This window comes from Anguilla anguilla, chromosome 8, assembly GCF_013347855.1.
Source record: "Anguilla anguilla isolate fAngAng1 chromosome 8, fAngAng1.pri, whole genome shotgun sequence".
Taxonomy (NCBI): domain Eukaryota; kingdom Metazoa; phylum Chordata; class Actinopteri; order Anguilliformes; family Anguillidae; genus Anguilla; species Anguilla anguilla.
The window spans coordinates 16,771,431-16,797,214 of NC_049208.1; the positions used below are offsets into that span (position 1 = coordinate 16,771,431).

The following is a 25,784-nucleotide window of genomic DNA, read 5'->3' on the forward strand; positions in this document are numbered from 1 at the left end:
TGAGACATTGGAGTCCTTTATTTCATTAAGCTGAAAATCACAAATTTAATGCACTGATTTTGTAAAAATGGTTTATTCGCCCTTTTTTATTTTAATATAATACACACTTCAAAAAATATTTTGGTTTTGTTGAAATTCACATTTCTGTGTTTTTTTCTATACTAATTACCCATTCTATTGTGCACTGTAAATAATTATATAGGCCATGCAGCCTGCTGCTGCAACTAACAACTAACAAACTAACAGGTCCCGGCCATATCTTTATCATATTTGTAAATTTGCATGATATATAAAATGTTCTGAACATTATGTTTGCATGACATGTAATACAGTGTGACTGGCCACTGTATGTGGGCCTTGAAGTCCTTCTGGTCCCATTCCAGGGAATGCAGTGAGAATGGAATGCAACGTTGGTTCCTCAAATTAGGAAGTAATTTCTGTAAACCTGTGAGGCAATTTTCCAGAGCATTGACACTTCTTGTTGGACTAACTGTACAAGTGCAGGAAGTGACAACAAACTCTGCTGCCCGTTGGTACATAAAATACCAACCAACAAATTACATTCACTGACTTAAGAAAACCAGTTTTTATTATGATAAGCGATTATGTTGATACAACCAAATAATTGTTATTCTACAAGTTGTTCAAGTTAATTTAGTAACACATCCCTTTAATAAATCATCTCAAACCAGCCCTTATGACTGGTAATGCTATAAATGACACATAAGGTTCAAGCTGAAATAAGGACTGAGAAGTGTCGTATGGGCTTTGATAGTTGTGCTATGAAGGAGAACTCAAAGGTAAGTAAGTGGCTGGGGAGTTAAAAAGGTTAATGGGACAGAGTAATTCAAGCAATTACAGGTATTCAGGTAATTATTAGGTAATTCAAGGCAATTTAGGTAAATTCAACTGAAATTCAAAAGCAAAGATAAAAGAAGCTTGTAAGTAAGAGACAGAAGCAGCGAATGGTGGAGACAAGCTCGTCTGAAGGTCCATTTGCTCTTTATCTGATAACAATGAGAGGAGACTTTGACTGGTGTGCCTGGCAGGTTTTACACCCCAACGGATAGCATTCTTATATATGTCAGATATAGGCTAGCAGCAGGAAGGAAAGGTCACCACTATCTTAGTCCTTTTAATTTGCTTTCTTTTCATTTTTTATATCATGATTGTCCCATTATCATAATTTCTTAGCTGTAAAATAATTTGCCTATTATATCTTTACAGGCATCTGTGTACTTGTTGCATTGGCGTTATTGATAAGGGGCTAGTGGTGAAGTTGGGGAGGGGGGCGTATGTCCCCTCCCCTTTCAGGGAACTCCATTCATTCTCAACACTTTTGACTTTAAAAAAAAGATGATTGACGCTCGTTCCTCCCAAAAACCAGATAATAGTGTACCCTAGATGTTTTAAATTAATCATACCACTGGTGGTACAGGTACTTTCTTCATGATGCCTGTAAAAAGTAATGAATAGATCAAATAAAACAAAAACCTTTCTACAATGTGTCAGTAGAGGGCATCAATGATTACTCTCAAATTGTTCCAAAAGCTGTATATTAAAATGTATTATATGTACATATTTTATGATATGCATAGTGCAGTAAGTGCACATCCTTTATTAGATACAAAGCAATAATATTTTGTAAAAATATTTATTTCACACCATAATTGATGAATGGTATATAATTGAAACAAGTAAGAGGTAAAAATGTCCATCCTTTGAAGGGAGGTTAGTGACTGGCATAATGGTGGACAGTGGTTCAGTCCTACTGGATTCCCTCAAAGATTGGGTATTGACTCTATATCAATGCCTTGTAATGAGACCATTCAATGAATGGTGATTTTTGGCAGTTTTCAAACTTTTTGTGACAAAAAAAATACATTACTGGAGCTTTAAAATACATAGTCAATTTCCATACAATTAAAACTCTGCCAAGACACTGATGGTGAAACATCACTGTCAAGAAAAATGCATTTGGGATGGAAGATAGATACAGTGCCAGTGTTTTCCCCCTTCCTGATTTCTTCTATTATTGCATATTTGTCACATTAAATAGTTTCAAATCTTTTTGCAAAATATAATATTAGACAAAGGGAAACTGAGTAAACACAAAACACATTTTTTAAATTATTATTTTATTCATTTATTGAAAAAAAGTATCAAACATCCATATTACACGTGAAAAAGTCATTGCCTTCTTACTTACTCAATCAACCAATTAACCTAATTTAATTGATAATTAGATTCAGCTGATTGAACACAGCCAGGCTTGATTGTAGCTTGGTCAGTTAAATCTAAACCTCACTCATATTGAACCTTACCATCAGAGTGAAGTAGTCACCACAACGCTTGTACAAGCACACTATGCCACAATCAAAGGAAATTCCAGAAGAGATTTAAAAAGTTGTAGAAATATATCAGTCTGGAAAGGTTTACAACGTCATTTCTAAGGCTCTAGGACTCCACTGAATCACAGCTATTATCTGCAAATGGTAAGCACTTGGAACAGTGGTGAATCTTCCTTGGAGTGGCCAGCCTGCAGTGAGAACTCATCCAGGAAGTCACTTATCATCCCAGAAAAACATCCAAAGAACAGCAGTCCTATCAAGCTTCAGCTAAGGTCAGTATTCATGACTCTTTCACAATAAGAAAGAGACTGGGCAAAACTGCAATGCAAGTAGCAAGGCAGAAACCACAGCTAACCAAGAACAACATCAATGCTCATTTCACATTTGCAAAACAGCACCTGGATGACCCCAAGCCTTTTGGAAAAACGTTTTATGGACAAATAAGTCAAAAGTGAAACTTTTGGACGACACGGGTTCTGTTATGTCTGGCATAAAGGAAATACAGCATTTCACAATAAGAACAACATGCCAACAGTCAAACATGATGGTGGTAGTGTGATGGTGTGGAGATGCATTGCTGCCTCAAGATCTGGAGGACTTGCCATCATTAAAGTAACCATGAATTCTTGTCTTTACCAGAGCATTCTTAAGTAGAATGTCCAGTCATCTGTTCATAAGCTGAAGATGAAGTGTAATTGGGTTATGCACCAAGACAATGATCCAATACACAAAATCAAATCCATATCTGAAAATGGCTGAAAAGAAACAAAATGAAAGTTTTGCAGTGGCCTAGTCGAAGTCCAAAGACTTGAATTCAATAAAGATGCTGGGACAGGACCTGCCAATTTGTCTGAATTAAAGTAGTTCTGCAAAGAAGGTTGGGCTAAGATTTGTCCACTGTGATGCGAAACACTGATATCAAATTATAGGAAGCGTTTGGTTGCAGTTATTGCTGTTAAAGATGGTGCAACCAGTTATTAAGTTTAAGGGGGCAATTACTTTTTCACATTGGTGATATGGGTGTTCAATACGTTTTTCATTTTTAAACCTAATTTTAACAGAAAAAGGGTCAGTTGAAGCTGGGGGGTAAATGCAAGAATGAAGACCGAAGACTTTGAGACTGATAGTACTAAGGCCATCATCATCATATGTCTTTAATTCTACCTTGTCCTTGACCTTTTACATAGCAGGGACATTAATAGCATTAACTGTGCCAATATCAATGGTCAGACCAAAAGCCATGCCCATCTTATCTGTCAAGTCATGAAAGAATTATCCACCTTGTGGGACTGCTGTTTCTGGTCAAGGCAACTGCTGTGTGAATTCAAGGGGAGTGTGATCTCTGTTTCAGAGAGCTTAGAAGTTAAACTACATGCTTAATCGCCTTATGAGAGGTCTTATTGATTACCCAAGTGGTAGGCTGAAGATTAAAACCTGTCTGAATGATAGCATTTAATCATGTAATCAGTAATACACATTCTAAAAGTAAAAGCACCGATACTGTGTACGTTACTGAACATTTCAGAAGTCCCTGAAATATATCTTCAATATTCCCCACTAGAGGTCAGTGTTCTCTTTTTGAACACAGTGTGGCACTGCCGCTTATCAGCAACTCTCACTACACCCCACAAGTGAACGAGTGCTTCGTAATATACAACTGCTTCCCATGTAATCAAAATAAGAAGGGATAAGGTTAAGCTGACACCCATTGAGTTTTATGGAAAAACAGCAAGGAGGCAGGGGTAGCTAGGGGTTTTATTATTTTTTTGGAACGATTAGCCATTTTCAGTGTTTTGTATTTCACGACCCATTTAAAATTATCATCTACTTGCCCAATAAGACCCATCCTATTCCCAGGGTTGATTGATTGACTTTTTATATCAGATTGTGTGGAATTGTCATGAGTGTCTGATGCCAGACCTGGCTGGGCCTTGAGTGGTCAAGATTTATTAACCCTACAATACAGATTTATTGATAAATCAAAATGCAGAATCCCTAGATGCAGGCTTTTGAGACCCAGCATCACAGGGTTTGTTCTATAGCTTCCATACACCTACTAAATTGCAGATTCAGCTTATATAAGCTGCCAAGAGAAATGCATCACATTTATAGGGGGATTTGGGTCATTCCAAACCGTACCTAAAATCTGTGCAGTTGCTCCTGAAAAGACGCGCCCTTATTTCCCATAGGGTGTCGTGTGCAGGTGCCTGTCCACCCCTTTGAGGTTCCACAGGATTCCACACCTGTGGGTCGGTGATCTGTGAGTCCTGTTCCACTGTGTCACCAAGAGCAACTGTTACTACATTCCTGAGACAGTTGAAATAAGATGTAGCCTGTACGATTTGTTTGTCGTTCTAAGGAGTAATAAGAAGATATTTATATCTGAGGTCATTTACACAGTCAATTCTTAGTTCCCATGTTCGCACGTACAGGCCCCTTTAATCCCAGTGAAACTTAGATGATTGTCTGGATGAGCACTGATGTGTTTTTCATCATCCACTGCAGTGTGAGCAAACAGCAGTTCAACAGCCTATTGTTCTGTGCAGATGAGAACCTGTTATTGCTGATGACCCTGAAAATGTAGAATTTTTAAAAAATAGTGAAGCATTTTAGAGTAATCTCTGATCACTATTTAACCAGGCCACATGCATATGTGCATGTATACAGGGTCTGAATAGCTCATATTTACAGTGAGGGTAAATGGACATGCAGTAATTGTATGTTTTGGGGGGGGGGGGGGGGGGGTTTAAGGCAGCAATTCAGCTTTGGTTCCATAATGGTTTCTGGTTAACAGTGCAATAGCAGGCAGAAAGAGTAAAGAGAAAAATGTATCTGTGCCTCAGGGCATTACTGAGTGTAGCACAGTGTCCCTCTGTTTCTAATCGAGTTTGTGATATGAGAACGCCCGGAAGTGAAAGTGGAAGACGGTAGGAGCAGCTAGATTCAAATTATCTCTTGGCAGCACTTCTGATCGCAGCTGTGACTCATCCCGCTCTGTGACAGGATTGTGTGCACCCCTGCACATCCTCCTCGAGTCGTTTCTGTGTTGGAATGCCCGGAGGTACCAGGGCCTGACGCATCAGGGAGTTCGCTGCGGTGCCAAGTGTGAGCTCCGTCGCGTTTGCGCTTTTCTTCATCCGGCTTCGTAGTTAAATTACGTCGTAATTGCGGTGCACTAAGAAAAACTACAAATTGGTTTCACAACCATAACCCCTTTTTTTACCTGGATGTGTGTTGACAGCAAGTTTGCACATCCTGAGATTTTGCATGTATCAAGATATACACGACATGCTGCCGTAAATAATGTGCAGCTCCTGCATCGCCATTTGTACAAAGTGTTCAAGATATTTACAAACCCACAGCCCTTAACTTAATCGACACGCTAAACTCAGTCCTACTGAACTCAAACAAATCCCATACTATACTCAATTGTTTCTACTTTCAAACATGTACTGAACTTAAATTAAATGGCAATTTTAAAGTATGTAATTCAAGTAGTCTATATGTGTGAATTAAAAAATATTCTGAACTCCTAAATTCGCCAAACCCAACAAGTTTACAGGTGGGAGGAGACCATTTTTAGAAAAATGTTGTTCTAATTTTTTCCCAGAAGGTGGCAGTGCATCACTTTAATAGGCGCGATCAAGGTCCTTGCCAAGTCCCAGGCAACAAAACAAACAGACTTGTATGTGTACCCTCTAATCTGGCCTCTCGTATTTTCAACATCTCCGTTTCTCAGAATTCGGCACCGCACGCGTGCCAACTATTCGGTCTAGCAGGCTTAGGAAAGGGCACGGCTACAGCAGGGCGGCACACTCTCTCTCACCGCAACACAACGCCCTTCTCAGACTGGACTGGACCGAGCCGTGGCCTGCACACATATCGTACTTGGGATGGGCGTGGAACTTGGAGACGGACAGAGGATGTATAGATTGAGTGTTTATTTTATGTACGCTGTCTGCGCACATGGGGAAATTAAGCCATTAAGGGCATTCATTTTGTGGTATTCAGGAAACAGGAAGGGTCTCACGAAAGATCATTAATGAATGGGAAAAACTAAATGGAAGAAACAAGAATTGGGAGTTACAGCAGGAATTATAACCAGTTTTTTGCCTTTTTTTAATTCTGATTTGCTTTGCATATAATGAGGAGAAATAAGAAATTCATGCACATTCTGACCTTGGTAATAAAAAATGTAATAAGCCTCGGTTGCATGTTCCATTTATCCTGCTGTCCCAGGCTTTGCCGCTCTAAGCTGAAGCTCTTAATGAAGTGGACACCAGTGGCTCAGTGGTTGCTTTTCTCTGCCTTTCCAAACTGCACAGGGTTATCTCATTCAAAATGAAGATGGTGAATGTATGAATAGTACAGCACATCTTAAATAAGGGTTCTTCATTACAGAATTGAGGAAACGGTCTGCTATCATCAGCTGTGCTTGAGCTGCATGTATCTTTATAGAAGGGGCTAAGTGTCTGTTTTACAATCAATGGCAGTGTTTTAGTTTACCTAGACAAAATCCCCTTTTAAAAAAATATATATATATATATTTACATTTTTTATGTTAATTGTTGGTTTATTCAGAAAACTTTACACTTATTGAATTGGTCTTCTATGCCTTCTTTGGGATATTACACTTATGTAGTCCTGAGATTTATGTTTGTAAGTCCTTCTTGAAAGGAATAGGGTGAAAGTAGATAGATAGTATGTAAAAATGAATCTGAAAATTGCTTTATTGCTTTAAATGCAAATGAATAAATGGCCTGCTATGTTTGAAAAATTCATAAAATTTAAATGGGCCTTAGTTTTGAATTGGGAAAAAGTCAATAGACAAGGCTGAAAATGAGAAAGCAAGAAAGGAAGAGGGAGTAAAGTCACTGTCGGTAATCGCCCTGCTTTTATTGATGTCTGGCAGTCATCCAACATTTCAACCCAGGCTTCATGTTCACTGCAGTGGGAGCAATGTGGAACCAATAAGGTTACAAGAGAACATCGGGCAAGGTTGTGTTTTTTTCTTCTGTACAACCAATGCTGATTATGTGGTAAATGGTCCAAAGTTTAGCACAATGCAAAGCAGAGCTTCTTGTATTTTGGTTGGCTATCTCTCTGCCTCTGCGGGGACATAAACAGACAGCACTGATCTTGAATTACTGCAATTCACAGATGGCTTAAGCCGGGTCACGTAAGGCACTCTATCCCCTCGTTAACTTCCAAGAAACAACCAAGGGAATGAACCATCTCTTCTGCTTCAGCTTTGACCTGATGCTTTAGAATCCTGTCCACTATGCTGGAGGAGACCTGTGGCAGAAAATCAACTGAGCCAGTCAAGCTGAAATGACCTCAGTACAGGCGGTGCCATATTATAGGCCTGTCGTGTACCCCAGGTCTGTGAGCCATTTTAATAAATGGTGCTAGACAGGATCTGATGTACGCATATGTTACGCATGATCTGTTTTAATAACCAAGGGTCTGGAAATATGCTTTAACAAAGTAATGCTGTTGGTTCATTTTATTAGTCACTGTTGATAACTATACTTGTAGTCCATAACTATTCTGCCACATGTCTCATTAGTAAAACTAATAGTACTATTACTATAACAATAATAATAATCCCTATCGTTATGATAATCATAAAATAATCATAATAATAAATTACAGTACTTTCCCTGGGAGTACTACTGCAAATTCATGAATGTACCTGATCTGCATGCTTAAGTCCCAGCTCATAAGTGCATGTTTTTTACTGCTGTATATTAGGAAAAGCTGTTCCAATTCAATGGTTTGGTGGTAAAAAGCCCTGACAATTTTGTTGCAATTGTCAGTCGCATACATATCAGGCATGAGGCCAGTATTTGCACAATTTAGATTTTTTTAAAGAAAGTATTGTTTTAATCACCCATATATGCCAGAATTCCACAGGTTGAACCAGCGCTTATTTCAGTAGAGATAACTGCCACAGTTATATGCTTGCAAAGTGCTTTAATTATTTTTTATTGTAACCCTCTTGTGTCTTAGAAGGGAAGAATTATGCAGTGCATTAATGGAGCAAGACCATTATTATGGTTCATCACAATCAAAGGGAATTCATTTCCTCTGCCGAACCTTTAGCTTCTTTGGCAGGGGCTAAATTATTTTGATTGAAATTTGATTCTTGCTCACTGTGATGTGTGAAATGATTTATTTATATTCACTGGAGAGATATATGGGGCTTGCCATACAGTGACAGTGACTGTGACCCTCTGGTGGTACATACAGTTCACTTCATTATTCAAACCTCCTTTAAGCAGGAAAAATATCTGTGTAGTTTCAAATTACAATTGCATAACTATTTGACATGTCCTTAACCCCAAAGACCTTTGATTCGTGTCCAAAGACAGTCAAGACTTAAATTTGTTAACAGAAGCAACAGGTTGTCATAGGTTATGTTTATCTAAGGTATAAAGGGAAAAATTAGCTTGGATAGTAATTGACTAGCATGTTCAGATCATACATTTTTATCATCATACATCATACAACTTTTAAAAAGTTGTTTTGCTCTTTCTGAAATATAATGTATATTTGTTGACAAACTGCTTTCTAGAAAAAGCTAAATCTTGTATTTGTTTGTGATGTACAGTTAAGGACAATTTTTTATCAAGTCCAGACCCTGCAGTAAAGTTCTATCTTAAATGTGCAAAACAATCATTTTTAATACTTTATTGCATTGCTTATATAAATGCATAATATGCATAATAAGACTCTCATCACTGGAAAACAAATGAAGCACAGAAATAAGTCAAATTGAAATATTACATTAATTTTAATACTCTGTGATTTGCTCCAGAGAAAATTAAGTGAAAATACATATTGAATCAGAGGGTCCTTGTCACTGATAGAAATTCTTTGTATTCTGAGTTTGGTTCACTGACTCCACTCAACACATAATCAGTAGTTTTTAAATCTGGATCTTGTTCACCTGAACAACCTCCTTGATGGTGTGTTCTCATTTGCACATTAAAAAGTCGCCCCCCTCAAGGGTTTGGGGGGGGGGGGGATAGGGGGTGGGGGGTGAGGCATCTGTTTATTTTTGCAGATCATGTAGTTATTCAAGGCTGTAGGCTCTGCTAGAAACAGTGAAAAGAGTGAAAAAGATAGATTAGCATTAACTGGGCTCTAATGAATTTTTACACAAAATTGCCCCACTATTGCATGCGTTGTGTGTTATCCATTTTAACGGCAGGTTACATCATCTTGCTGTAAGTCAGTTGCTGCTGTAGACCTAATGAAGAATCGATTAAATAATTAGGCCAATGCTCCATCTCAGTGATTAATTGGGGGCTTTAAGGGGCTCTGCCCCCTCCTGCCTTGTTGATGAATGATGTTTACACACGGGAAACACGCATTGACAGGTTCCTCTCAAATGCATCCAATAGCTTGGTGGAAGATTTCACACCCAACCCTGTGATGACATTCATGAACTGAAGGTTTTTTTTTTTTTTACATTTTATTTAAGAAAAACCCCACAACCCCCTTCTTAACGGTGTTGCATCATTAAACTGAATGCCTGTGTATACAGATGTAGATACAGATTTTAATGTTGTCAATCAGAAATTTTTATGTAGTGATAGACAAGGTACCTCAGGGAACAAAGTGAAAGAAACCTGTGTTCTGCATTTTTAATTAATCGTACATTCTATTATGAAGAAACCACTGATGAAATCGACTCTTTGCTATCATGTAATTTACTGTAAGTGTCTAGTTGCATCAGGTTTTGTGGGGTTCCTCCCTGTACATGGACTAGAAGCAACGCATTGATTTTTCAACTGTTTCTTCCTTGTACAAATGGCTGATTCTGACACTTGTGCTTTCCTTTGATGTGCATCCAACTATTGATAGAAAGCGGAACAACAATTGGCTGGAATGGCGGCGAGAGACAGCTTGGAGGTGGCAGGTGAGGACAGATGCGTGGGTGGAACGTGACTAAAAGCGACCAGGATGGAAATAAATGTATTGTGCGGTATATGCGATAAACGTCCCTTTTACCGATACAAACAGCGCTTGTCTTTCTTATAGCTGCGATCACGACTTTGGTTCGATGTTGCTCCGAGCTCCCATCTGCTTCCATTTTGCCTGTAAGGAGAAACAGGTGCGCAGAAACAGCTGGACATCCTTTCGGCAGGATAAAGTTAAGGTCCTGAAGAGATCGTTCGCGTTCGTTTGGCGAGTGACTCTCACGAACCGAGCCGGGACGAATGGCTACCCTCACCATAAGCCATGTCTTACGAATTACCCATTGAATATATAAAAATAAATATATCAGCAATAAATATGAACTTTTGGAATTGTTCTCTCTGGCAAAATACAGCTTGAAAATGATAAGATAAACAAGGAAATTATTATTATTATTATTATTATTATTATTATTATTATTATTATTATTGTTGTTGTTGTTGTTAAAACGTTCTCATCTCCCATAAGCAGAATAAAAAGAATTATTTATACATTAAATTCATTTGGATGTCACTGGATAGTGAAAATGTGGGTGCTTGTGGTTTGTTATTGATGTTTGATAAAGGAGACAAGTAGTCAGCCTATGTCACTGACACACTCAGATCCTGTTTCTGCCCAGTGCACTCTCTCTCTCGATCTCTCTCTGTCCATTTTAAAGACCATTTTGTTCTCTGCTAGTTTGATAATTTATCCCCATAAATATCCTCTCCCATAATCTTGCTTCTGTCAATGTACCATTTATATTTAGCTCCTTATCTTAATGAAAATTTGCTAAATGGAAGATTTCTCTTTTGGGATGATGGGTCGTTTTTTGCATTTCAGATGCAATTGTTATCAGTTTCCTTCCAATAGTGTTGTTTTTCAGTATACTACTCTTTCTAGCCATGAATGTATGCAGTAACAAAACAAACTCATAGTCAGTGTTTGTCATGAACTAATGGTGGCAAAGCAGGTAATCAAGTTTTCAATTACAGCACAGCTTTTCAGGTGAGTGGATGGTGTTTTTCATGAGTGTTAAAACTCCTGGTTTGTTCACCAGACAGGGGGTCACGCAAACCTTTATTCGTTGAAAGGCGTGTAGGTGGAAGCCGGACAAAACCAAGCATAAAAGCATGGATAATACCTAGCACGAAATAAGCATAAAAAGAGAGAAAAAAATAGATTTTTTTATTGGGAACTCAAAGCAAAAAATGGAGTCATTGTGACTCGTGCAGAACTTAAGTCATTATTCCCACCCGGTTACAGGGCCCGTTGTTAATGGGATCACTGCTAGCTAATGTGAACTATCTGATGCAGATACAAATGGAAATTTTTTTTTTTTTTTTTTTTGGAGGAGGCAAACAGGCAAGCCAATGTTCTTTCTTTAGTTTCTGCCTGGCTGGAGAACAGTATATGAGGTGCCGTCCATATGTATTTGGACAGTAACACAATCTTTGATTATTGTGCATGGGTGCACTAATTTAGATCTGTGCAGCAATGTATTTCAGACAGCACCAAGACGCTTGTTTGAGTATCAGTAATGTGAAGTAAATGTAAATGTCGTACAACATTAACATCCAAGCATCAAGAAGTGTTTTATTTTTAAAAAAAATCACTGACAGGACTTGAAAAAACATAAAGACAAATAACATTTGTTCAAAGATTGCTTGGATTGTCCTTTCCAAACTGATATTTCTTTTTCACCCAGGCAGACTGATGACTCACCATCCATGGCAAACGGGGCTGTCAGACTGCACGGTTTGTTTTGACACAAAAATGGCGCCTTAAAATACCTTTCCAAATCCGAACAGCTGAGTAAGTATCAACTGTACAACTCTGTAAAAGGCCTTAGCTTGTCACTTTGATACAGCACTGTCACCTCGTAATGACAACAATATCTGCTCAAAGACTGTCAGAGGAAAGTAGAGTTATATGAATACATGTCTTCAGCAATGCTTAAATAAAAATGTAACTAGTAAAATATTACTAGGCTGCAATCAGCACTGGAATACGATTTTGATGATGCATACTTGGTACAGGAACCCTGATAGAACTTTGACACATTATTTCAAATTAAAGTGCATTTCAGTTATAATACAAGAAGCAGATTCCTCTGCTTTGGAGATATTTTACTCATCACGACTGCTGGGCAATGCTTAGAATTAACAAGCTGCTTGACGATGGAGATATTAATGAACATTGTCGTGTGTTGGCACACATTAATGTTTAGCTTATTTATTCCCGTGTTGGTACTGATATACAGTTACTATGCAGGACACACATGCCCAGAGATCGCAGTCCAATCATGTTCTTGGGCTTATTTGGGCCTACCATTGAGTCTCAGGTGGGGAGGTTCAATTTATTTCAACTAGAGCACCTTGTAGAAAATAAAATTACCAAGCACAGCTGAAGAATGTGTTCCATCTTCTCCAAAGACTTTTACCCTGTGTTGCTTCTGTGAAGTATACCCTACCTCAAAACTTTGACTTAAATAAATTAACTTTTTTCTTGTTTTCACAGACAATTAATTGATTCATTGATTTTAGCAATCCAATGACGTCTCTAAACAATGTTCATATATATACACGTTTATCATTTTGACTCAAAGGTTAAGAACAATTGTTGATTGAGTCCTTATCGTGAGCTCTTTACTTTGTCTGGAACTCCTTCATTTTTTTGTCTAGAATGAATAGATTCATTGATACAGAATATTGTACATTTCTTATGAATCACAGAAGAAAAGGACTAAATATCTAAGACTTTACATGGACCAAATAATCTCAGTCAATTGGCTGAAATAAGTATCAGCATACCAAAGGCTCTCCAGAAATTTGTTTTACACTTCTGGGTTATATAATGCATAAGTATTATTCTCCCTGAGTGAGAAGCGTTGCTAAGTAAATCATTTAAAATTAAAGAACAGACAGCCACTGGTTGAACTGGTTAAAGTTGTCAGTGTGTATTAAAAATATGTGTGGGAGGAAAAAGTGGATTTAATGAAGACAAACAAGGAAGGTAGTCTGGCAACAAACTGCTTGAGTCTTGCGCTCAGTTTGCACGCTGCTCTTTTATCAATGTTACGGTAAAGTGAAAGCAAAGGCATCAGATATGGAAAAACAATGTTTGAAGACCCATTATTACCTTTTAAATAATAATAATAATAATAATAATTATTATTATTATTATTATTATTATCTTGAAGAAACAGAAGTCACAGGCAATTACTATGTTCACCTTTCTGAACCGAGTCATTTTAATTTAGCAACATACATCTAGGAGTAATACGATTCAGTTCAAGCTCTGCCCCTTAGTGGTGGCATGATTAAGATGATAGGGGGACATTCAGACTGTTAATATTATAGGCACCCTTTCTGCTGATGAGGAAACAGCTGCTTCTTATTGGCATTACCAGCTATCTGACGTAAAACAATAACCTTGCCCAAGCGTTTCCATGGTAACCTGGCAGAATGAGAGCAAGGTTCGGCAAGTCCATTGGAGTGTTCAAATTTTGATTCTAGAATCACAACACCGATACCAACCTGGGACCAAAATCATTACAGTGTCATTCAGTTAAGTGGAAGTTGTTTTTCTGCAAGGAACTATCACACAAGTGGGGAACTGACATCCTTAGAAATCTTAATACTCTTAAATAAGTGAGGCTGTCTTACACAACCAGGAAACCCCACTTAATCTCCACATTTCATGGGAATCTCTTTTGTTGGGTTATTTATTTATTTATTTATTTATTTTTGGCTTTCGCTGCACAAAATTTCAAAACAGATGAGCTTGTTTTGGTCCTGGTTTTAACAGTCTTGCATTCATTAACAGGATCATGGTCAGAGATAGGCTTCTGTAATTCACACAGAGCACCGCCACACTGCGGCTGTGACCTCCAGCTGACACCTCTGGTGGGCACAAGGAGACGAGTACTTCACACCAAGGTGTCCCCTGTGGTGCCTAAATCACCCTGTAAGAAGCCGCCGAGCAGGCCTGGAGGAGACAGGGGAGCTACCACAGGGAAGTGATTAAGAAGCCTGAGTAAGCCCAGCCTCGCTTCATTTGTACTGCCAGGAAACAAAGTTTCCTTTAACACGCTGACCTTCCTCAGTCTCCATGGTGATGCTCCAATCCCTCCACATTCCATATATATATATATATATATATATATATATATATATATATATATTTAATGTCCATAAACAGTGTTAAATAATGCTACACATAACACAAGATTGTCATATGCTCTTCAGCTGTTTTCTTTATTCATTTGTATAGAAACCGCCAATGTATCTCTGTTTTGGTCAAGGTCTTGTAGCATAACAAGGATTTCCTTCGCCTCTCATGATCCCTGAAAAGAATTATGGAGGGGAGATGCGTAATTGTCGTTTTGGTTTCATTTAAATTAATTGACATGACAAGGCTAAGAGCTCAGATTGAACAGACTGCACCTGGCAGCACAGCAATAAGGAAGTACCAGTGGGTAAACACACTCTCTGCACCCCATGAACTGTTGGGTCCAGTGCTGCTTTTCCTTCCATTTCAGTGGCACATTCACCAGGAGAGTCCTGTGACTTGGTGTTCCATGTGCAAATTAGCCTTAAACTGAAAGGCCAACAAAGCACAAAATCTGTGGCCTGCTCTGGACGTCCGATTCTCTCTTCTGTTCCAGTTTCCAAATATTTCACTCTTTTCATAAGACAATTGATAAACATTATTTTATCACCTGAATAAATGTTAATCATTTTCACAGCCGTCTGAATAACTGTGAGGTCTAGACCGCAGTACGCAAGTGGACAACTCGAAGGCATGTAGGGGAGTGTTATGCCATTTTTGTACACACAGTGCTTTTAAAGCCAAAGGTAGCTAATTTGTAATTGGTTGGCACCGTATGTCGGATCAACCATTATCCCTGGGTTTTAGTTCCTTTGAAAATGGTTGTTCCAGAGACAGAGCTAAGGGCCAAGGAGCAGCCAGTGACTGGCTGGCTGTACTATACCTTTCCCCCAAAGGAATTCTTGGATACAGGAATGGCCACCGATTATGCCCCAGAACCATGATGTGGAACAGGTCCAACATTTGTTCAGGCCAGAGCTGAGCACCTGTCATGAGCATCCAAACCCTAAGGTCCTAGTGACAGATTTGTAAATGAGCATTGAATGCAGATGCAAGGTCATTTGTGATCTGACAGTGTGAGTGTGCACTGAATCTGCCTGTTTATTGTACAATCACAGTATGTACAGTATGTAATATTGAGTGCAATTTGCTTTGACAGCATTTCATATGTACAGAAGTTAACACTCAGGAAAATATGTAACATTTATTTGGGACATAAGATGTAATTGTGCAATAAAGTAGAATCATCATGCAGAGCTGGTATTTTAATACACTGCCACTTTTTCCCAAGAGTAAAATAAATTGCACTATTGAAGTCTTTGAAAATTCCAAGTCGACAAAATAAGACACTACAGAAGGTTTATTTTCAATCAAAGAAATATTTTATGTCTCAGCTCTTCGCTATGCTTAGAAACACATTTTTAATAAATATTTTGCAAGCCTTGTGTAATATTCCACAGAAATGCTTTGCCCGTTCATAATTGTTAAATGATTTCTTTTCAAAAGCCCCTCTCATATAAGCCTGCAGCTTTGATCCCTCTAATTAAGCCATGTTAACAAGAATTAATCCTTATCTACCCTTTTAAATAGCAGCAACCTATTGTGAGTGCTGAGGAGATCTCATTCTTTCTACACTGGGTATGTTCTGAGTGATTAAAGACTGCCTGTCTTCACTCAAGTTGTTCACCACCATCCTCTTTGCAGCATAGCATATCCCCAAGTGATAAGACACACCTTTCTGTTCTCATAACCATGTAATTCAGGCCTGTTATGTGATTCAAAGAACGTTGATTTTCGTGTGTGAATTTCGATATTCTTGTGCGCACACATTCCCTGATTAGTATGTTCTATCTGGGCCTTGCCTCAGGCCAACTGCCCTGCATTGCTCCCACTTCCAACCCTTTAACAACAGAATGCTCACAGTGACACATTTGCTGAGGTGTGGAGGGAGAGATTTATTGAGCCAATTAAACCTCAGGATAATTAGATGGACAGACTGAGAGCAACATTTTAATATTGGCCAGGGCACGGCCATACTCTGCGCTCTGGCGATCAGAGGCTTGGATCTGTGAGACCCTGCTAAAACACTTAGTTTTCTCAGCGAGATTATGGAACTTTGGCATTTATTGGTGAACTACTCTAGCCTAACTTTTTTTTCTTGGGTAAACTTTAACTTTTCGTTTAAAGATTGTCAATGCTTTCTCATTGCAGAATGTGGTGTTCACGCAGGTTGGAGTTCTACAAATTTGCAACTCAAGCAACTCAATGTGGCCTTTAATGTGATACTGCAAGTAAACTGATTAGTCAATATCTGTGGGTTTCTTTCAATGCGGTGTACAACTTTTTTGCTCACATAGTGTACCCTGCACAATCATGGTTCAGTTAGATTATTCAAAATTGAATTTCTTAAATATGCCTACTTTGCTATTACCAGTGTGCGTTAAACTGTGCCGATTGGATCCTCATTCTGCCCTCAAACATTGCCCACAAACACTTTGTTAACATCTAAATAAGGCATGTGGTGGATGCAACGCGTCATCGTTGTTTGTGTGGCATGTCTAAAACAGAGAGACGTACTACTGGAGGTTGAATTGATTCATTTGTCTTTGCCATAACGTAACTTATCTTGCTATCTGCTTGAATAAATAATTTTTATGCAGCAAATCAATCCCAATATGTTTAGTTAAAAATCAGGAGGTTACATTACAATAACACAAGCAAGCTTGCTAGCTGCAGCATATTCAACATGTGAGCCTTAAACAGGGGTCTGTGATCAATAAGGGGTCTGTGATCAATCAACAAACTCCAATAGAAATACCTGCTTGAGGTATTCAATATATTATTATAACACTTGTCTTCACAGATAGTGTTGACATTCAAAGCATTTAAATGAAACTAAGGATTCTGTTTACACTAGAAATAGACATTGCTACACGGAGTCTGCTGATCTGTCACTGAGATGAAGCAATGCTTACTAAATACACAGCTTATAAAATATATCCAGTATACTGGTAGGAAACAAAGACCTAGCTTGCAATATAGATGATCAAATGCAATTAGAGTGAGCATCTGCCATTGGTTAACATATTAATAACAATAGCACAATTGAATTGCTACTTTGTAAAGCATCTTTGCGACAGTTCTCTGTAAAATATAAAATAGAAATAAAATTTGAGAGATCTGGTACCACAGAAATGGATTCGAGGCTTTTTGGACTTGTTCTGTTATTTTATATGGACTTCATCTGGCTCAAGTACTTAAATAACTTAAAAACTTCTACTGAATTTACTATGGAAGACAAAGAGGTTTAACGAAGCACATTAATCTTGCGGGGATTTAGCTCTTGGTTGCATTTCTAGGAAAATCATTAGTTAACCACGAAGCAAGGCTTGATAATAAACGTCTAAAAAAACATTGACAAGATAAATAATAATCAGGCTCTTGTTAGGCTACATAAAACACGGCGGTTTTTGTCTTTCATTTCGCCAGTTTCACGTAGGTCTTCACAAAGCACTAAATAAGAATTATATGTATCGCTCACTTCTGACAAACATTTGCTAAATAATTTGGCAATACGAGTAAGATTTTCCAGCGCCTTGGACCCCTGTACTTAGTTCATATGTCAGAAGAATGTTCAAGAATTCAATTTTCCCACCTATTCCCGTTCTCTTCCACCACTGGTCCACTCGCCTGTGGCTTTGTTCTCGACTCGTCATTCGCTGTCTGCGGACACTACACCTTCGCTTTTCGGCGCAGAGATTGGCTGCTGTACTTAACTGTCAGCGCTGGGGGTTCCTCCCCTTACACCGCTCAAATGCATTCCGGAGCCTGCATTCTGTCAATCCAGGAGGGACGGTTTCAAGAAACCCCACGCTCAAGGTTTCAGGCGCGCTTGTGTCCGTCTTCCAGGAGGGGTTTAATTGCATTAGCGCGGAAAGCGGATAGGACGACCTGAACACATTAAACAGATACTGTAAATAAACTGCGATTGTGTTGTCAGATACATTACTGATATTATGTTAAATGTATTGAGAGACATTCGGCTATTAGACGACGCTACTATGCATTTTACACTGGTATTTTTGCCACGAAACGGCTCTCGTAGTCAAAATTCGTGTCATTGTTACGACCAGCATAAACGATGGGTCATTCGTGTATTATTACTACAATTGTATTAAGTATGTATTATATATTTTAAAATTTGATTGAACTCAGAATCAATGCAAAGTCATTACGGCTCCCATCTGGCATCCGTGTTGTTTTGAGTTTAGTCTCGGTTCTGTGTTATTATTCTAGCTGCAGTACAGACAGTTAAAACCTGAACTACAGGTGTGACACTAGTGAATGCCGTCCCATAAACCACAGTGCAAAGAAACGTCAGTTCAGTACATAGACAGGGTAGTGTCGAGAGCGCCAACAAACTGAAATTTCTGCCCGCTAGAAGTTATGCAGATAAGCCTTCTTAGTATACAATGTTTCCTCGTGCGTATTTATAAGGTAGGCACACGTTTTTTGACATTTGTTTGGGGAGTTATTGCTGAGTGAAAAAGTTCACAAGATTACTCTCCGACAAACCTGACAGCAATTTTGGTATGTTATCAATTTATATTAATCTTACTTAAGCCATCAGACAGACCATCATTTTTGTTTCAGAAGAACTGGACATTTTTAAACGTCCCGTATCTCTTTTCCCCCAGAATGTCAGTGATATAAACTGAAAGGGAGGACGCAGTGGCTCTTGGACAGGTGGCCAGAAAGCACCAGCTGTGTGTGTGTGTTGAAGGTACAATAATCTCTTATTTGTTATAGTATGGTCACTGCACACAAGACAATGGCACCTGTGCCAAATAGCTGGTAAAGTGGGTGTCAAGGGAGAGATGGGGGATGTCAGCAATTGCAGATATTTGCAGCATGTGTTAACCGCCCACTGCTCTGGTAATGGTGCAGGGCTCGATTGGAAAGTGTCCTTGGGATCTGATACCTGGGGGGACAAACCTCTTAGCTGGAATTGGCTCAGTTAGACTAATGGCATCGAAAGCCCATTTTAAAACTCTCAGACCACAATGGCCGAAGAGCTGTCCAAACCACAACTATAAGAATCGCTGGGTGTCCTGGATTGATTTCACAGAGAGTGAATGAATAATTCACACTTTTCTTTTTTTGCAAATTAATTTTTAACCAATATATTTTTTTCCATTTGCAGTGTCCAATTGTATTTGAACGGCTGTTTTGTTGCTTGAGTGGACAAGCAGGCACCTGGGGCCGCATCCTGCCAGTCGGTGACACACACGCAGAGCTACGCAGTCATTGGTTGAGGGGGGCGCAATAATAAACAGCTGGGACAGGCAGACTGCAGGCAGAATTTAGCAGAGGAGGTTGCTGGTGAGCGTGAGGTTCAGACAGTCTTGCCAACCGGAACTCTCCCTTGCTGAACAACTCCATGACAAATTTTGCACTGCCCTGCGGGACTGTTGGACACACTGTAAATGTGTTTCATGAAGTGTAAACAGTGTTATTATCCATGCTGCCAAAAATTTACAAAAATAATAATCTTAAAGACTACAACTCCCATGTTTCTTATTGGATCGTGGAATGGCATCAGCATGGTCTGATACCACGCGTCCTTCTCCTTTATTCTCCTGATGAGCCGCCCAGATGGCCCCTGATTTACACCAATGAGCAAGTCTGGTACCTTGATGAAAACACTTTCATAGATCAGAGCAATGGGCTTTCTGTGTTTGCCTGGCTTTCATAAGCAAGGCGCATGCAGCCTGGTCTATTACGAATAATTCCCTTAGCAAATATGTTCCATACTCAATAAGGGAATCATTCTTAGTCATTTCATTTACAAGACTTATGACATGATTTGGTATGTATACCCGGTATTTAATTTGGTTGCGCTTAGTTTAATAAAACAAATGTTGTTTTTTAAATTTCATGTGCAATATGCTATTACAAATTCAACAGTCACTGTAATTAAGTGAAATATGATGAAGAAGAAATATAATGCTTGCTTCATTTGGGTGTTGAAAGTAAGACACGTAGCAGGTGTATTGGATAGAAGCCTGTGTGTTCTTCACCGTCGTGTCAGAGATCCGATTAGCAAGTTGCTACATGTCAGTTTGCTGTAGAAAAGCTAAACAATATCAGGTTTCACCCCTGAGTGTTTCAGCATTGATTTGTTTTGATATCTGAGGTCTATTTCTTTATTGACACATTTGTTGCAGCTGAATTTTTTTTCTACACGTGAGAACATGATTGGTATCAATACCTATTAGGCAAAAAAAAATGTCCTGCCAGAAATGATGTACTCACATGCATACCAGTTGCATAGTCCAGCAAAAAAATATTTGACAGTGATTTCTGTTGTGTTTATTTGTTTTGTGGATTTATTTTCAGTTCGTACTAGCGTACACTTGTTAAGCTTAATAGCCCGCTAATTTCCGAACACAAATGAAAGAAGCTCATTAATTCAGATGAATGCGTGCTTTGGATGTACACGTCCTGGAAAGGGGGGGAAAGCCACTGACGATGCTGCAATTAGAACAAGGCAGAGGACAAGCAAACCCCGATGATGAATGAACTGATTAACTCCATCAGTCTGAATGAATTATTCAGCACGTGTCACACCTGCGTGGCTCAAGATGGCCTGAGTCCAGTGGGACTGATTGTGAAAACAGTGTCCGGAGCGCGTTTAGGTGCTGATGTGATTTATGCAAATTGATTATCTTTGCACCATGCACTGAATTTATATGCCTCAGAGGTAAACATGATTAGCTTTTTTATTTAAACGAACATTGCATTGGATTGAATGTCTTGTTGCATACCATAAGTGTTTCAGCTGACTTTCAGTGAAGCTGTGGACATTGCTATAATGGTTATTTGTACAGTACAAAGCAAATCTGAGATCCAAAAGATGGGAAATGCGCTGTTACTGAGATGTAGTGCACTTAAATTGAGTAAAATGGTTAGGGAACTGGGCTTGTAAACCAAAATTGGCAAAAGGTTTGGCAATGCGTACACTGCCGTTGTACGCTTGAGAACGGCACATAATCTGAATTGCTTCAGAAAATATCCAGCTGTAGGAATAGATGCCGTGTAAAGCGTTGTGTTAGTTGCTCCCCGTAAGTGTGTCTGCTAAATGCCTGAATTGTGACGCAGTGCAATGCAATGCAATGCTTGCGGTGCAGCTTTAGCGTATCCCCAGTGATGAGGGGTTCTGTTCTCTGGAGGCAGGCTTGTAAGCCCTGGCACCCCCTCAGTGTGACTGTGCTGGAGATGGCTGGCAGAGAGCCACAGGGCTGTACTGTGTTCACAAAACAGTACTGACACATGCTGTGCCTTTCCGGTACCCCGGGGGAAACGGAACACCCTTGACGGTAATTAAAATGTAGAAATGGAATCCCCTCTAGGTAACCGATTCCTTTTACTTTAATATTGAGGGCACCGTCCAACGCCACTTCCTGTTTTATTCCATTAGACGCCCATTGCTAGGTGTAGGCAATTAGCTTTTTATAAAGGTACAAAATGTGTTCCTCATATCAGAGCAGAATAACCGAGAACATCAGCACACCCTAATTCATTATATATATATTTAGAAATAAATTAGTGTTCACATTGTGTTTTGTATTCTGTCTTCTCAGTTTGCAGGGTCTGGAGATTCCAGTTAAAGCAAGAGGTATACTGATAATATTACCTGACTGCTGAATTAATTCAGGGAACAAAATATGCTAATTATTATTAATGTTATAGGTTTCAATGCTTTTTTGTGTTTCAACTGAAAAAAATACCTGCTCTCTTCAGTGGAACTCTGGTCTTTGATGGCCACAGCAGGCTTCCAGTTCTCTGAGCATAACTAATGAAATCAGGACTGGGGATAGGGTTTTGAATTATTTAAATTGAAACGATAGTTTGCTACATTTGTCAGAGAGCCTAAATGAGCAAATAAACCATTTGGACATCACAAGTCGCTCTCTTAGCATGCAAGGTGGTAGCGCGCTAACTCTGGAGGATCTGTGAATTGGTGTGAGAAGGATGATGCCTGCATTTGGCTGTTCAGTAAAGCACAACGCTGGGTTTCAGGCCAAGATGCTGTGAGCAAAGAGGACGAATCCACAAAGGCCTTCATTGGCAACGACTCATACTGTAATCCCCTGGGGGTTGGCTCAGAATATTGCAATAGCTCTGGTTATTTATTTTTCTCTTTTATGCTGGCGGTCCATGTAAGGCTTTAAAATAAGGTTTGATCACTGCTACCTTCGAACGCTTCTCAGTGTTCTGAGCACCATCTGAGATGGCATGCACAGAGATACCAGAGTCCCTGGTGTCATTGTGTTCCTGTGTTCAGCAGATGTTAATGAAGCCAAGTGATGGCTATATTTCATTCCTGGTGAATGCAGTAACAATATTTACAGTAAGTAAGTCTCAGAATGACGTCTTTGCCTGCTTGTTCAATGATTAGAGGAATTAGAGGCAACAGTTCAACCGAAATTGTGCAGAAATGGGATTTGCACAATTATTTTTTTTAATTAATCAATTTGGATTTTAAAGTCATCCATGTGAGTCAGGAAATTGGAATGGTTGACTTTCACCCAATAACTGGAGTAAGATTTAATTTGTTAACCTTTCAAAAATTCAATTTCAGTGATTTCAGGCAGAGTGCCATAAAATGACTTGTGTCTTTGATATTTTGGTGCATATCAGTGTGCTGACATGCAAATTGTCTTTCGATATGTAGATTTGAGAAAATTGAGCTGTGGGTATTGCCTAATTTTTTGACCTGGAGTCTCTCTCCATACACTAACAGGTTCTTACCCAGTCTTACTACTGACCTTGCTGAACTCTTAAAACTTTGAAAGCCAACACCGTGCTGCAAAAAGAAATGTATCTCTGACAAAAAAAGAAAATGACACGCCATCACTCAGTCTCTCCTGTAGACAACCTGAGACAGCCCACTGGTGAGGGGGTTTAAAGGGACGTTGCTTGGCTTTGTCAGATCTTTTGTCAGAAACACTGCCTGAAGTTAACTTGGGGTCCCCCAGTATCAGTCCATCACATTGAGTCATGTACCAACCCCCCCATCGCCCATGTTCCCTGGGCTTGGCATTTCATAAATCGCCGGTGTGTCACGGGCTGAGTTTGCGTTACACATTCAGAGTCCTGTGCCCTGGTAGCCCATGTGCAGTGACATGTCCCCTAAAAAACACTTTGTTTCGAAGCTTGATGAAAAAAAAAAAAAAGCCCCCCCCCCCTTTCTGAAATTTGAGGGAGCCACTTATCTCTATGGATCTAAGAACGCCTGATGTTTGACCTTGAAGGATCTCCCCGGCGCAAATGCCTGAGAAGAGAAATCCCTCTTCCTCCTCGACCTTACCGGTGAGCCCCACAGTCGGCACGGCCCGAGCCTGTGCGTAATTAACTCTGTCCCCTCGGCCATCTTGGGCCCCGTGGGAGAGACGGCCAGCCGCGCTGCGCGCTGAGGGCACTGTCCGTCATCTTCCTTTCATCCGATAATTGGTACTGTGTTTGATTTGCATTGATGAGCTCCTCTGTCAGCAGGATATCCCATAATGCCTTTCAGTATCCCCCTGAGCTGAGCACCAGCCTTGCCTCCAAGCCATCTCAATTTTGACCTTTGCTTATTTATTTATGTCATTAGACTTCACAAAATGATTATATATTTTTATTATCCAATTGGCATTCCTGTTTACACCAGTGCTATGCAGCCCATGCCTTGTGCAGTGTTCTCTGTACGTATTAAATGTATTAAAAATAGCATCACTCTATTGCCACAGTAATAAACCCATACTTCCCACACTTGAGAAACTATGGAATACATTTATTTCTCCCGCAGAATGTACAGGCTCTACATGATTCACATGGAAATGTGGCGATGGCTGCCTATTTCTTAAACAACAGGCAGCACGTTTACAGCGTACGTTCTACATTGAGATTTCCTTCCACTCGGCACCCGGCAACACTTAAATCCAATTGGACTTTGAGATCGAAAGGGTTTTAATGGGATCAAATTCCCCTCCTCCAGGTGCTGGGTGCAGTGCATCACATGTCCTAGGCATCTGGCATTATCCAGTATGCACAAACTGATTCAGACCGCGCTGGGTAGAACTAGTTTTCTCAGAGCTCATTCATATCCATGTAGTTGGCCAAGGACCACCAAAGTGTGGTCGCATTGGACAGTGGCACTAATGTCATCAGTGAGCCGATCCGGCTCTGGCCTCTAACCTCATCATTGTTTATGCTCTGACTCACTGGGTCAAATCAGAAGCAAAAGCATGTGCCCACTTCAAAATGCAAACTATATTTTTTAAAAAGGCTACGTCAATGCAAAGTGTTCACCTGTGAAAGACTGCCACAGATGAACACAAGACAAAGGTGGGACACACTTGTCTTTTAAGGGTCACATTCTATAAATCACTTGCAAATATTTATCCAGTCTAAACGTTCAGCCACTCTTATTTGCATCCTTGTGACTGAGTATGGATTCAGCAGTCTTTTCTGAAATGACAGCACACAGCATGAATGACCTGTGTGCGAACACACACTCTGATTTGCTTTTTTGATGCATGCAGAAATGTGCAATAAACTTTACTTACGGTCAGCAAACAGGTTACTGTTGGCCAGCTCACAGGGGAAAGTAAATAGCAAGATTCTGGCAAATCATATTCTTTATTATTTTTGAAATGTAATACTTTTTTCATGGGTTTCATTTCCTGTCTTTCATCTGTGAGATCTGAGTGAGTTTGATGAGAGGTTTCACAGGCGAGATTATGAAAGCCTGTGAATGGCACTGGTAATCAATACTGAGCATCGATGCAGGGATTGACTCTGACAGTCTTAAAATGACAAGGGAAGGCTCTGGGAAATCAATACGCAAGCTTCTCAGCCAGGGAAATGGGAGCCCCTAGAACAGGAGCATTATCAAACACCTGACCTATCAATGCAGGAACCCGTCAGACAGAAATGCCTTCGGCACTCCGCTGATCCATTTCATAATGCATAATGCATTTGTATGGAGAATTCCATGCATTCCTAATTACGCATGGAGAGAGAACATTAATTGCAGCCACCAACAATATACTGCACCACATGGATCATACAGAGAGCATGTAGTTCATTCCTCTGTCATTCTGTTATGAATTGGTAATTTGTTTATTTATGGAAAATGTGCAAACCAAAACATGCAGGTCCATGTTTTACTGCTATTAAATATGTTATACATGTTCTCCTATATACAATTAAAGCTTTTACAACAACTTTTTTCATTTTTATCGAAATGTATTTTATATAGGTTTTCCATTTTATTTTATAATCACATATAATGTATGCTTTAGATGT

The 25,784-nt window shown here is 39.4% G+C and overlaps 1 long non-coding RNA gene across 1 annotated transcript; it reads left to right on the plus strand.

The window, feature by feature from the left end:
* The first annotated feature begins 2,408 nt into the window (after window positions 1-2,408).
* LOC118232827 lies at window positions 2,409-14,348 on the plus strand. The gene is made up of 4 exons (XR_004766409.1): window positions 2,409-2,623; window positions 10,224-10,278; window positions 12,025-12,131; window positions 14,145-14,348. It is a non-coding gene; the product is annotated as an uncharacterized LOC118232827 (long non-coding RNA).
* The last annotated feature ends 11,436 nt before the right edge of the window (window positions 14,349-25,784 follow it).